The following is a 14,365-nucleotide window of genomic DNA, read 5'->3' as shown; positions in this document are numbered from 1 at the left end:
AGCACAGAGTGCTGCAGGACAGATAATCTTACCAAAACAACTTCCAGCAAGACCAAACCTTTCCTATTTATTCCAGCTTGGCTTGGGAGAAAAGCAAAATGGGTTACAAAATCAGCTGGTGTACACTGTGCCTCCCACAAAACAACTTGTTGGGAATAATCGAATATAGTGCAACAAGCCAAAGCTTTGATTATCTAGAATCTGGTTTATGTCTGGGTAAATAAAATACAATCAATCCACATACAGAAATTTAATTGGATTTATTTCTAAGACATCCTGCCTCCTGCCTTTTGTTCACACTGCTGGGTTGCTGCCACTTGAGCAGAGAAAAATTGAAATGATGCCATCTACCTTTATGGAATTGCTTCTAAGATATTTACAGAGGATCATGTCATGGAGATGGACTTCTTTTTATTTGCCAGTAAATCATTCCAGGTCTTAAGGTAACAATTTTAATGTTACAAAGGCCTGAAAGTAATTTATGACTCTGAAAACCAGTGAAATTTGAAAAGAACATATATTTTTAAAGCAGGTAAACTATAATCCCACACATCCCAGCTGAGCTCCCAGCCAGCCTCCCGTGGGGATTCAGTCCCAAAGCCTTTGTATGCCTGTGTTATTCAGGACTCTGAGCAGTGATCATATTCTAATACTGATAGCATCTGTATAATTCTAGCTGTAGCTGGTCTTGGTGCAGGAAAAACATTGCTCCCAACTATATTTCCTGTGGTTTCATACATACATAGTGTTATATCAGCTGCTAAAAAGGCACAAGGTTCAAGCATGGAACTTTAATGCATGAACAAGGAACTTAAATGTGAAGTTAGAGAAGAATTAATCCTTGACTATTTAAGCTACATGGGTGGAGTGCAAATGGTATTAGTGCTGTCAGAGAAACTGGAAAGCAGCTTCCTGGAGCCACAGTGCCCCTCTGAGCAAGGCACAAACCCAACAGCCTGGGGCAGGATTTGGCCTCTGCTGATGAACTGTGGGCTGGCCAGCTGGCAAGGACATCTCAGGGGGATGTGTCTCACCTCATTTCTTAGGGCAGCAAGTCTAAATGAGCTGCCAAGAGAGAACAGGGGCCTCCCCAAAACTTTTCAGTCTTAAAATAAGTGGGGTGAATTGTTCTAGTAGCTGTCTGTTTCCATCCACTAACTCCCAAGGGAATCCTAAAAGGTAGAAAAAGGCCTTAATGACAAGTCTGAAGATAGCACATCTTGGTCCTATGCTAAAGAGAAGCTTGGCCAGCTTGGATGGGGTTTGGAGCAACCTGGTTTAGTGGAAAGTGTCCCTGCTTATGGCAGGGGGGTGGAACTAGGTTATCTTTAATTCCCTGCCAACCCAAACCATGCTGTCATTCTACTATAAAGCAGCAAATTTTCGGGAGAAAAATGTTGCCTTTTCCTTGTGCTCTTTCCTGCAGAATGAATTCAGTGCAGAAATGAAAATGCAGTACAGGAAACTCCAGGATTCTCAGCTTTGGACACCTGCCCCTTTCAGCAGTGCCTCTTGGACTGATGGAATCACTGGGGGCTCACAGATCTACTTTCATCCTTACAATGAAGTCTCTTTTAAGCAATGGCACATCCTGCTAAACTCCAGCCAGGGTTTCCCATGGCTTTTTTTTTCCTTTAGACATGGTAACTACAGCAACAGGAACCCAAACAAGTCTGTTCCCTGCATGAGGTGGCTTTGTTGGGTGTTTCTTCCAGCTGGAATTCAGCTGTGATCAAATGTCCAGGTGCAGCTCTGCTGGGGAGGTCTAACACACACCCAGCAGGACCTAATCAAACTGCAAGGAAGCCTGAGGAGATCAGAGCAGTGGGAACTGTGGGCAGCACAGATGGATTCCAGAGCACTGCCAGCCCCACACAGCACAGGGAGGGAACACATCACTGTGCACTAAATAAAGATTAGAAATAGGAGTTTCTTCCTCAAAGTGTGTAACATTAATCCTTTTTAGTGTGTTCTTTTATGGAAATGTGCTCTGGCTTTCAATGAGAGTGGCTGCTGTGCTTGTAAGCAGGGCCATGGGGAAGTGCAAAGGGCCATTTCTTTGGTGAAAGTGTGTAAATGGTTCAAGACTCTCTGCCTTGGTGCTTTTCTGAAGGCCACTGTCCCCACCCTGCTGTCGTGGCTCACTGGCTCTGCCTCCAGCAGTGAGCAGGGCAGTGCCTTGTGTTCATCTCTTGGGAGCAGATATTTATACAGGTTTTGATTGAGCAGGCTGAAGGACAGACAGACTGACAGCAGCCAGCTGCTTTTATAGTGTGGCTCACAAGCATGACAGTGAAATCTTCTTTATCCTTGATCATCACTTCTGTCAGTGCATTTTAAAGCAAAGTTACAAGATTGAGCTTTTGATCACCAAAGTGGGTTTAACATCCAAACACTAAAATTAAAACACATTCTAAAGCATATAGAATAAACAAACAAATAATTAATTATTCAACAATTCACTGGTATCCTCTAACAAACCTACAGGGCCTTTCACTTGGAAATTCTCTTTAAAAGGAAGATCTGCAGCTGAGTTGTTCTTCCCAGGCTGTGGCATCATGGCTGAAGGCTGAAGAGATTCCTCTCTGAAAGATGCAGCCAGCCTTAGATAGAATATGGGGCAAACACATCTTTCTTTGGAATTGAGTGGCCACACACTCAAACACTCAGGCCTGGAGTCTGGTGTCAGAAGAGAGATATCCAAAATTTCAAAAGATTGAGTCAAATGATCATATTTTTAAACTTTCTTTTAGAAATCTAAATCCCAAAGAGTAGGTAAAAAAGGGCTGCAAAATAGGGCAGCTGATTGGCTACAGAACATTCCTGAATATTTCCAGCCCTTCCCAAAAATAAAGACATATCTGGTCTGACACAGCTACTGCATAAAAAACTGCCCAAATCTCAGTGCACCTAATCCCACACCTTCAGCCTGATGCCTCCCTGTAGATTCCACAACACAGGGACATGAACCCACTCACTAAGCACAAGCACTACCCAGCCCCAATCTAAAGCAGCAAATAATAATATCAAATTGGTCATAATTGATACATAAAACTCCTGTTATGGTGTGATAATTTATTCTGCATTCACACTTGTAGCTAATAAAAATAACTTCCACTGATAAGTAACTCCTCCCAAGTTCACTCCAGTGAGAGCAGGTGTAGCTCATGTCCCCATTACCTAAATTGTCCTGGGGATGAGTTTTAATTTGCCATAAATACTTTATGCTGCATCCTTTACTACTGTATTATTAATCTTCTAGCAAAATGTGAGGTGGGTAATTGCACATGGGGAAAGACAGTAGACAGATATTAGCTGGGATTTTTTAACTTTTCCAGTCAGCCTTCAGGGTTTTCTGGAAAGCAGAAAAGACTGCTGCTACTGAGAGACAGTGGCAAGATCTCCAAAAAGTATGCAGGAAAGTTGGGAAAGTCTTCAAGGATTTTTAGTTCTGCTGATCCAGATAACAACAGAAAGTCAAGATGTGAATTATATGAGAATAAACTCCTTCAGCCTGGGAAACATTTCGTTTAGATTTCAAATATTCTTGCTTCAATAAAAACTCCAAAAGGAGTCATCATTTCACACTAAAAAAACCCTAAAACTATTCATTTACAAAAGTATATAACAGTTTTGTGTTTCTCCTCAAAACTTTACTCCAAATCCAACTATGCTCTAATGAACTACCAACTCAAAAGCTTCCCATCATACTAAATTTTTGTCATATTGTGAAAATACTTAGTGTGATTTGTTGATGTAAATCATTCCTTTAAGAACCCTTAAACTCAACAATTTGAACCTCTTGCTCTATTCTTCCTCAAATAATTTGACCCTAATAATCTAAAGAAATTTAGGCAGGTCACAGTGGAACAGTGAACATACCCCTGGACAGAAAAAGTGATTTGCTTTTCCAGAAGAAAGTTCTTGATTTAATATTAAATTTTCCTGACAAAAATTGCATTAGACATAGCTCAAAGAACAGTGAAGTTGTTTAGATTGGTTTTTATCTGATTATCAGGACCTAAATGGATTTCCTGAAAATAAAGTAAAATAAAATAAAGCCCTGCTGTTTCCTAACAAACAAGGAACCTTCAGTGATGGGGCTCAGAAGATGTATTAAAGTTGAGACCTTACAAAACACTCTCAAATCTGCTGCTCTTTCCCCTCTCCTTCTCAGATCCCTCTCCTTCCTCCTCTCTGGAAAAACTGTGAAGAGCCTCCCCTCTCCTGAGCAGTGTCACAGAGTCCACCCTTGTCACAGTCCACAAATCTGCACATCTCAGCTGGGCAGACTTTGGCAGCAGACAGGAAATAAAAGGATAATAAAAACAACAAGAGAAAGAAGGGGCTCCAGGATCCTGCTCCAGCCCTGCTGAAATTTGTTCTGTTTGAGCTAAAGGTGCAGGTCCTGTAAGATCTTTTCAGAATAACTGACAAGAACAAAGCCCACAATTATTAACCTTTCCACTTGTTCCCATAGTTTATTGTGACAAGACAATGCAATATGCTTGAAGGTAATCAAAAAGCAATTTTGTAGTAGTGAGCTTAAAATGACAAACCTTTCCTTTTCTAAATAAATCACCATTATTCCCACATGGTCCATACTTGACAAGTTTGTTTCCTTAGTAACAGAGTACTTAAACAGGGTTTGTGTGCAAAGATTATACCTTTAGCCACAGAAGTGAAAAGGAGACAATGGGACAAAAATTGGTCCACCTACCTGAGTGTGTGATTTCAGTGTTTAAGGACAGAATTCGAGGCTGTGCAGAAGCCCAGGGTTGCCCCTTCTCTCTGTGCATTTTGTGGACTTTCTGAATTGTGTGGACTCAGAGGGATTTTCAGCATCCACTACCTAAACTGAATGTAACACTCCCTGATGTTTGTTCAATAGTTCACCTAATGTTGAGGTCAGCTGTCTTATAAATTATTGAGCACATTAACAGTGTTAGGACTACAATATAAATAAATGGTATGTGCCAGGCAGAGAAGGCATCCAGGGTGTCTGGCTCAAAGACAAAAGAGGGAACAGACAGAAGAAAAGACTAATGTGCCCTGGATATGTTCAAGAGCTTTCTGTTTGCTTTCATCTGTAATTAAATGACTGAGTGCTTTGTAATAGTGAGTGTGTTTGACTGGGTACACAAAAACCTGATGTCACTGAGCTCAGCCCAATGCTGGAGAAAATCCTTCAGCCCACTCTGTTTGTCAATGCCTAATTCCTAACTTTTTGCCATCAGGAGTGGTCAGATCAAGTAAACACTCTATGGCCAGGCCTTAGAATAATTGAGCTTGCTCTGTAATTAAAGGAGGCCACCTTTCCTGGCCACAAGTTAAATAAGTGCAAAACAGATTGATTTTAAGTCTTTCAGCAATTTTTAATACATTTTCCCATTGTCAGCTGATGGGTTACAAATTCCCCTTGATGAGATCTAAGAGTCTCTACACTGCCAGCATATTGAAAACCCTAAATCAGATAATATGGGGTCTGTCATTGCTACAGTCCTACATTCTGCTCCCAGTCAATGTACAATGTCTACCAAAAATCCCCTGCATATCCAAAATACAATTCCCTCTTCCCTCCTCATCCAACCACTTCAGCAGCTGTCCCAAACAGCCAAGTCACAGCAGTTTGTCAAGTGCCAAGCAATTTGATAACAAAAGATCAAGAAAGGGAATTTCTATTTCCTGCATCAACGCCAACACTTGAAAGGCAATGCTGCAAACTCTAAGTAGCAAAGATTTTTTCTGCAGAGAAATTGTCTGCTTGAGTTTAAGCTGAGATTCAGAACTTAATTTCAGATAAAGCTGGTGAGATTGTCATGATGATGAATTTTCTCTGTTGTTTACAACTAAATTTTCTCAGCATATGTAGATGGGTGTTTATAAATTAATATTAAACTTTGATTTATACAAAAGTAAGGCAGTAGATATTCTTGCAGACACAGCTAATTTTAGATTTCAATCAAAAGCAACAGACTCCAGCACTCATTATGGCTTGAATTGATGTTCATCAACACTTCAAAATGACCAGGATGAACAAAATTCCCCCACTTTCTTACCCTTCCCAGAGCTGTACAGCTTCCAGGCTTGAACAGGCTCCTCAGGATTATAAAATGTGCTCCCACTTTCAGAAATACTGTAAATTCTACTGGCCAAGAGGCAACCAGGTGGGTGGGGATGAAGGTCACCTGATGGTTACTCTTCAGGAGAGGGTTCTTCTCTTCATTAAAGTCATCTGAAGTGTAGAGATGAGAAGGATTTAGGAAATTCACTTGTATCCAATCAAGAATTTTCCCAAAATTCAATCCCAAGAGTCACTGCTGAACATATCAGTTAGTCCAACAATCAAAAACTTATTTTCATCTTTCTCCTGCCTCTTGAGCACCCACTCTCCCTCTTGCATCTTTCAGTGTAAACAACATTCAGTACTGAGATACAGGATGAAAATCAATCCAGAGTTTTGCTAGTTAAACATTTTAGCTCTGTTCATGGGGAATAATGAGCCCAATTCCTTTAACTCTGGGAATTAGGCTGCTTTTTTTTAAATTTACTGAAACATGAAACTTGCTAAAACTAAATTACTGGCGTGATAATATATTTGCCCAAATACTCTTGGATGAAATATCAGTTTGGAAGAGCACCAGATTAGATTCATCAGAAAACATGTTGCAGAGGAATTTACAAAATATTAAAATGTCAGCTTCTCTCCAATCCTCCCTCTGAAATGCAAGAGAGGATTTGCTCAGTAATTCTATAGCTTTGTTTTCTTTTTCTTCTTCTCACATTATGTTCTTTTCTAATTGTCTCCTATTACAAGAGAGGAGGAAAATGATCCATTATTCAATGTTTTGCTGAGTGTTTTATCTTTACACTGTCTGATCAGGAGTGAAACTTTCCCTCCAAGTACAACTTCCATCTTTTCAAACCACCTACTGAGATTAAATTCTGTTGTTCTACACATTCAGAAAGAACCTTAAAAAATCTACATATTTTTTGAGAAATAAAACTTTGATATTCCATCTGTGACAACCCGAGATTTGGGAAGTCTTTCAGTAAGAAATCAGCATTCTGCATTACAAGGTTGAAATTGATAGATATAGTTGCAAAAAAAAAATTGCTGTTTGCACAAACTTTAAGCACTGCAGTGCAGATTTATGCATTTCCTACTGGTAATTTGCATTAGCAATAATCAGATGGAAAAGCAGAGGCTGCAAGAATGACATTTCCTTCTGCACTTAAGAAATCAAGTGTGCAAAGCTATTTCCTAGCATTTTTAAATCTATGATAATCAAAGGCACCCTCAAACTTCATGTCTAACCTGTGGTTTAGAATGCTTTTTCATTAACCTTGGTTTACTTATGTATACTATTTAAGGGAGCAGGTAAAACTGAATCTTGCTGCCAAGCAAAGACTCCAGGTTACCATTTCTCACTTGTTCCACAGTTGTCCTGTATGAGCTTTGGCACATTATTTCCCTTATCTTTAAACATGAATATTTACACCAAGTGACTGTATGTAAGAGTATTCAGTCCAGTAAGGGGAATCTTTAATCACAGGAAGGATAACCCACATTCAGATGGTCATCTGGAAGCCTATCAGTTCTACTGATAGGATTTAACCTCTGATACAGAAACCCTGACACAACTGGGAAAATAATAAGCTATTTAAATAGTAGGCCTGAATCTCTGACCCTTTGACTACAACCTATTGATGCCAGTAACAGTGTCAGGAGAGATCTCTCATGCAAATATTTAAACTGACAGAGGGCAAGGTTAGGATGGGTATTAGGAAGCAATTCTTGGTTGTGCAGGTGGTGAGACCCTGGCACAGGCTGCCCGTGGAAGCTGTGGCTGCCCCATCCCTGGAAGTGTCCAAGGCCAGGTTGAACAAGGATTGGAGCAATGTGGGATGATGGAAGTGCTGAAAAGTACTTGCACAGAAGGAAGATTCACCATTTTTGTTTGGGCCTTTGAACATACAGTGCCAGTTAGGAACTTCAGCATCCCATGGTGGGTTTTGTAAGCCCCTGTGGTAGGAACATGTCCCTGTCCAGTCAGTGGGAAAGAAACTGATTATGGGAGGAATCACTCAAACACTAAACTACTAAGGGACATTCCCTTGGCTTGCTGGCCAGAGAGAGGATAATCAGTTGCAGATTGAGTGCTCTTCTCCACCTCTTGTAAGACCAAAGGCAAAATCCTTTATTTACATACAGAGACATCTGAGATCTGCAAAGTTTTGCTTTAATCTCAGCCACTGTAACTGCACTTCACAGGAACTAAGGTGTATGACAGGAACTGAAGTTTATAGACAGATCAGGGGCACCAGGTTATTAATTACCTCCTGTCTGTGAGTCTCTTTGAAATGCAATGTGTAAGCTCTAAGATTTATTAATAAATTCCCAGTTACCTCGCTGATGTGCAGTTCAAATGGTTAGAATAAACTGTTACTCTGCTTATTATTCAAATCACTAGGATAAACTGTAAAACCCTGGAATAGCATTACTGAGTAGCTGGCTGGAATCTAATGTGCTTTACAACTTGAAGTCCTGATAATCTGTTCTAAATGCAACTGATATGGTGGTGTCCATCTGAATCTGCAGATACCTTGAGACACCAGTTCTGAGAGATGTGAGCATCCCCAGCTTCAAGACTTGTTCCTTGGCAGGTTCATCAAGGGGACTGGCACACACACACAGAGCACAGTGACATCAGCACTGCCAGTCCAATCCAAAGGGGCAATATTCAGCCAGTGGGGCAATTCCTGGGTCTCCCTGAGGCTCAGTGAGCCCAAACCAGAGGAGGATGCTGCAACCCTGCCTCTGTTAGGGACCACTGCAGCAGGGAAGGATCAAACACAAGTACAAGGGCTGAATCACTGCAGAGATCTCCAGTCTGTGGAGTCCATAAACCCTGAATTGCTTTAGTAATCACTTTAGACCCAACTGCTTTTAGTGAGCTCTTCAGCCTCCTGTGCCAGCATTTCTTACGCAGATATACAATATTAGATTAATTTCTTGATTAGAAGCTCATAGTTATCCAAGTCCTTTGCTCATCAGTAGTGTGACATTCACAATCTGCCAACACACCACTCTGGGAGATTAAGTAGAATAGATTTTAAATAGTGTGTTATTGACATTTCAATTATTTAAGTTTCAGTAGAAAGTGACCAGATGAGGTTTAGATCGCATGATTGTCTCACAGAAAAGTTCTGCTGGAAAGGAGCAGATGAAAAACAAGGGCAAGAGGTAGCCCAGGTACCTATAGATCATGGCTGAGGAGAAGAGGGAGACAAGTTGGAGAGATTCACTAAGGGATAGATCCAAAAGTGCTTTATTAAACAGTCAAAGGAACAGAAATGCTTTTCCTAAATACATCAGTAAGACAAAATACCTCAAAGAATAAGTATGAAGTGAAAGGGCATTACCAGTAAGAATGCAATGAAAGGGCATTATTTAGCCCCAAAATTATTGGTATAAATCAGCCACAAACAAAAAGAGGATGTTTGGTTCTGCTCTTCATGAGAAGACCAAGATTCTGGAATAACTCCAGTGGAAGCAAGACAACCTAACTACCTGTGAATGGGATTATAGCTCGTGCTTGCCAAGGACAGCGACAGGTAGGGCTCAGGAACTCAATAAATCCTTCCTAGCCCCATTTTCCCCAGCACTCCATTAACACCAACTATCATATTACTGTTAGGAAAGTGTGAAATGTAAAAGTGCAAGTGGTGTAAAGGCCTGAGATTCCTGCTCATAAAAATGAACAGAGGATATTTCAGTGTTCTGTGTGACAGCACCTGTATTCTTGCTGGAAGACTCCAACCACGAAATGTCAGAACCACTGAAAATCTGTCATTACATAAACTTCTCATGCCACAATCTGCCTCAGTTTCCTTAAATGTTGGTGTAAATATTCTGTGTTGTAAAAGGTCAAAACACCTGTCCAGCAATATTTGTATTCTTCTTGCTAATTATATGCTTACAATAGCCAGACAGAGTCAGATGGACCCTCTAAACAGGAATAAAATGTGTGAGGTTTTTGATTTTTATCTACTAGGGAACCAAATAAGCATAGACACACTGAACCTCTTGATGACAACTGCAGGGAGGGAAGAAGCAGGGAAGTATTTGGGGGTTTTGTAGTAATAATTATAATAATTAAAACTGTCACTGTAAGAACATAATGGCCAAAATGTTCAGCCAGTAATGTCTTCATGCAGACATGTAATTCCAAATCCAGCCATATGAGCAGGGGACTCTTTTTTTAGCAGAGCATCTCTGGTTTCTCTGGGGTTGATCAAATGAATCCCAATGATCATCCCATTTTTGAATAACTGCAAAATCACTTGTCTTTTCAGGAAAACACTTCAGCACATGCTTAAGTGCTGATATAAATTGGGACATTATTTGGGAAATTAACCAGAGTTTGGTGCCTAATTTAAGCACACAAGTTAAAATACTTTGGCATAAATTGTACATTTCTGCAAAGACACTCTTGCTCACACAAACAACAAATCAGGCATTTTTCTTATGCTGTAAAACCTCTTGCCAAAGTGTGAAGATGAGGATGTTCTTTTCAATTTTTAGAAAATATCTGAGGCACATTTACTGCCGGGCTAGGAAGAACACTCTGGCAAGAAAAAAGGAAAGATTTTCCAAATTTTCTTCCTGGGGAAAAGGTTTATCATGCTACCTGAAGCCATGAAAAGAAAACAGTAAATATAATGCAGCATTAACACCCATCAGGCAGCATGTTTATAGGCAATTGTCTGCTTCACACACCTTGAGTTGTATAATGAGACACAGTGAGTTTTACTACCTCTGAAGTAGAGCAATCATCCTCAAATGAGCTGCCTGGAAAGTATTATTGCTGTTATGAAATTGAATTTATATGTAAAAATAACAAAACAGATTCAAGTATTAGGTAGGTCCTTGTTGACATGACTGAAAACAATGAAGCCAGCCAAAACCAGCCTATGATTTATCAAAAAGGAGAGGGAGATCAGGGAAACCACTTCTCACTCTTCTACAGACCCTGAAATATTTATTTTTTATCTTGAACCTTCATTTATCCATTACCCTTGGGGCACCATGAAGTTTCCATTAGTAGCTAATTGCAAACTTGTCCCTACCTCAAAATTAGTAAATTCCTCTTTGGTCTTAGCTCAAACTGAATTTTTAGAAGCCTTAAAACAGGTTCACAAAGCAGCCAGTGAAGTGACTGCCAGTGTGAGAGACTCAGTCTCCAAGAGGTGCAGAAAGGTCCCCTCATATCCCCATCTGGAGAGCCTGGAGCAGGTCATGGACAGCAGCTCAGGACAAATTCAAAACTGGCAGCATCACAGGCATGAATTTAAGACAGATTTCAGGACCAGACATCACTTTCAGAGTTTTCTCCAGCAGGAGGATTGAGATTCAGGGGTGAATAAATGAAGGGGTCTGGGTGTGATGAACCAGCAGCTCAGATGTTGAAACCACTCCTCCCCTTCTCCTTTCCCCCTGGTGTTTCTCTCCTGTTACTCTCCTGTTGTTACAAAGCTCAGACACAGACAACCATCAAATGTTTAACCACTGGTTATTCAGGGTGTAAAGATGGGAAAGTATTTTCCTGCAAAATCTTCCCTTTGTAAGTGCAGAGAAATAAAATCTGGGATTGGGCTGCATAACAGATGTCTGATTCCATCTCCTCTGTGGTGAGTGCACTTCAGAGAGAATAACTAAGGGCATCTCTACATGGAGAGCAGCAGGCAAGTAAATATGAAAAAATGTATAAATGATGACATTTTGCCCCACATGTGGCACTCTGCACAATTACAGATTTTCTTAATAGGAATAGAAAAGGAACCTGAGTGTTCTGTGAGCTGGGCCAGCTGTCATATGATCTCATACATGCAGCCCTGAGGATTTGTTTTCCTAAACAAACTTGCAATCATCTGTCTTTTTAAATACAACTTCTGTGACACATAGAGAAAAATCAGAAAGCGATGCTGAAAGCTTTCTATGCTCTATTAATTTTATTATGTAAATCCACTCCCCAATTGATATTTTCATTCAAAACCAGCACAAGATCTGTCATTATTCCTGATGTAAAGGGAAGCAAAACAAGTAGTATTCAAGCAAGTACTCTCATTTGGATTATTATTTTAATACAGCAGTATTGTCTGTAGGTAATTTTTAAAGCATGTTTGCACAGCAATTCAAGGCTGCTTCTTCCCAGAGACTACTTAGCTTTGTCAATATTTATTAATATTGCTTTTGTAAATACAATAGAAAGCAGAAATGTTTGACTTAAAACTATTAAGTAGATCTTGAGAAATGAACAACATTGTTTTTTGAGTTATCTGTCTCCATTCCTAATAAAGCAGCAACAAAGGGAAAGCAAAGTCACAAAGACTGAAACCCCATGGAAACACGAGCAAGGCATCTTCAATGTTCAAACATTAGGTCTGCTGCCAGAGGTGAGCATTAAATAGCTGGTTAAAAACTGCTTTTAAGGTAGTTAATATGACACACTCACCTAGTCTGTGGATATACAGACAAGTGTGTGCATTTCCTTTAATCACCACATTCCTTAAATACTTGTAAGAAGTGCTCCACACTGTCCTGGTCTATTATTGCACTTGGTTTAAAGGCCAAACACAGAGTTTGACTCTGCTGTGGGTATTGGAGCTCAGTTTCCCAAACCAACACAAACATAAAGAAGTTAATTGGAATTGCCAACAAATCAAAGCAAACAGAAACTCTTTTCCCCTGCAGAAACATATTAGCTGTGTTTCCTCCAAAATACTGTCCAATTGTGATTCATAGTACAGAAGCACCAGCATTTTCAGGTACAGTTTTTGACTGAGCGTTCCAAATACAGAGCAGGAATTAATCCCCAAAGCAAGGAACTTCAAAGCAAAAAAAGACAGTAACAGTGAGGAAATCAAAGCAACACAAAGGCAACGTGATGTGCTCCAGCCAGGAACAGACCCACACACCAGCTTTGTGTGCTGTTTGTGACAATTGGGGAATCAAAGTACAGCTTGTGAATCACATTTGATAGTTTTAAACCCTTATAGATTTAATGAAGCCCAGTCTACCACGAGGGACAGGTTTATCATTTCCTAAGGGGATTTAGCAGCACCTGGCAGTGGCCATATCATGGATCTGCCAGGTTGTCCTGTAGGCTCCTTCAGGTACTGGAAGGCTGCAGTTAAATCATTCTGAAATTTCTCTTCTTCACTGCCATGTCTCCATTTGGCCCTGGGAACTCAACACTATCATATTCCCCATGGTTTTGTTTTCAGCTAGTTTTGAATAGAGCTTGGTTGTTTATAGTTGCATTTTGCTCATTCTTAAATGCTGTGAGCATTTTGGGTATCTGGATTTTATGGTTCAGTTATTTTCCTATGAAACAACTACAATAGATCCATATTTTACCAAAGGAATAAAAGCAAGTAAATTTTCTAATTTTCAAGGCAATGTAACACTTGTGTATATCATCATGAAGCTGTTAACAAAAATGCTACATTTTCATTAGCTAAAATGCTATTTATTCCTAATGAGTTGTTAAAGACTGAGGGCAAAATTCCACTTTCAGTTACACCAGCATAAATCTGTAATCCATCCATATGCCTCTGGATTTATATTGGTGTCAGTGACAGTAGAATTTGCCCTGAATGTTCTAAATGTTTCTATTTAAGAAAGTTATTATTCACCAGTAAGGACCAATCAATAACAGTAATCAAAGGAGCTTCTTCCCCCACTATTAGATTTAATGGGTCAAAGTATTAAAGAGAAGCTGCAGTGGCCAAGATTTCAAGAATCTGTAAAAAGATAAACTTTCAGATGGTGTGAACACTCTATTCACAATATCTGTTGCGAAGTCTGGTGGCTCTAGAGGAGACTAAAGCCAAGGATATTTGGCCACCCAAGCACTCCAGGTTGCATTTTTGGCCTTTGCAGAGGGCTAAGCAGCCTTTGGTCTTTCAGTCTGACCTTATGGCAGCCAACCTACAGGTCGGTTCTGTACAGAAAGTTTTGGAGGCAAAGATAAGGTCTGTTTGCTGTCCTGAATTCTTGTACAGTGATAGTAGTCAGAGTAACCTGAAAGTATCACATTCTTGCTTGCCCCAGTTTTTAAAAGCCAGCAGACTGTTGCTAATACATGTTTTTTCATTCTGTGATTGATTAATCTATTCATCTATTGATTCATCTATTCCTTTTATCTATTTCATATATGGAAGCATTTGCCATCAGTAAACAAATAATATGAATATAATTAAATACAAAAGGGAAGGGAGATGCCTTGCATTGTATGAATTATCACCCAGGAATACATTATAATAAGCATGAATAAAACAATGTTTACTGTGAAAGAAA

Source organism: Oenanthe melanoleuca, chromosome 8 (genome assembly GCF_029582105.1).
Source record: "Oenanthe melanoleuca isolate GR-GAL-2019-014 chromosome 8, OMel1.0, whole genome shotgun sequence".
NCBI lineage: Eukaryota > Metazoa > Chordata > Aves > Passeriformes > Muscicapidae > Oenanthe > Oenanthe melanoleuca.
This window is presented reverse-complemented; position numbering follows the sequence as displayed.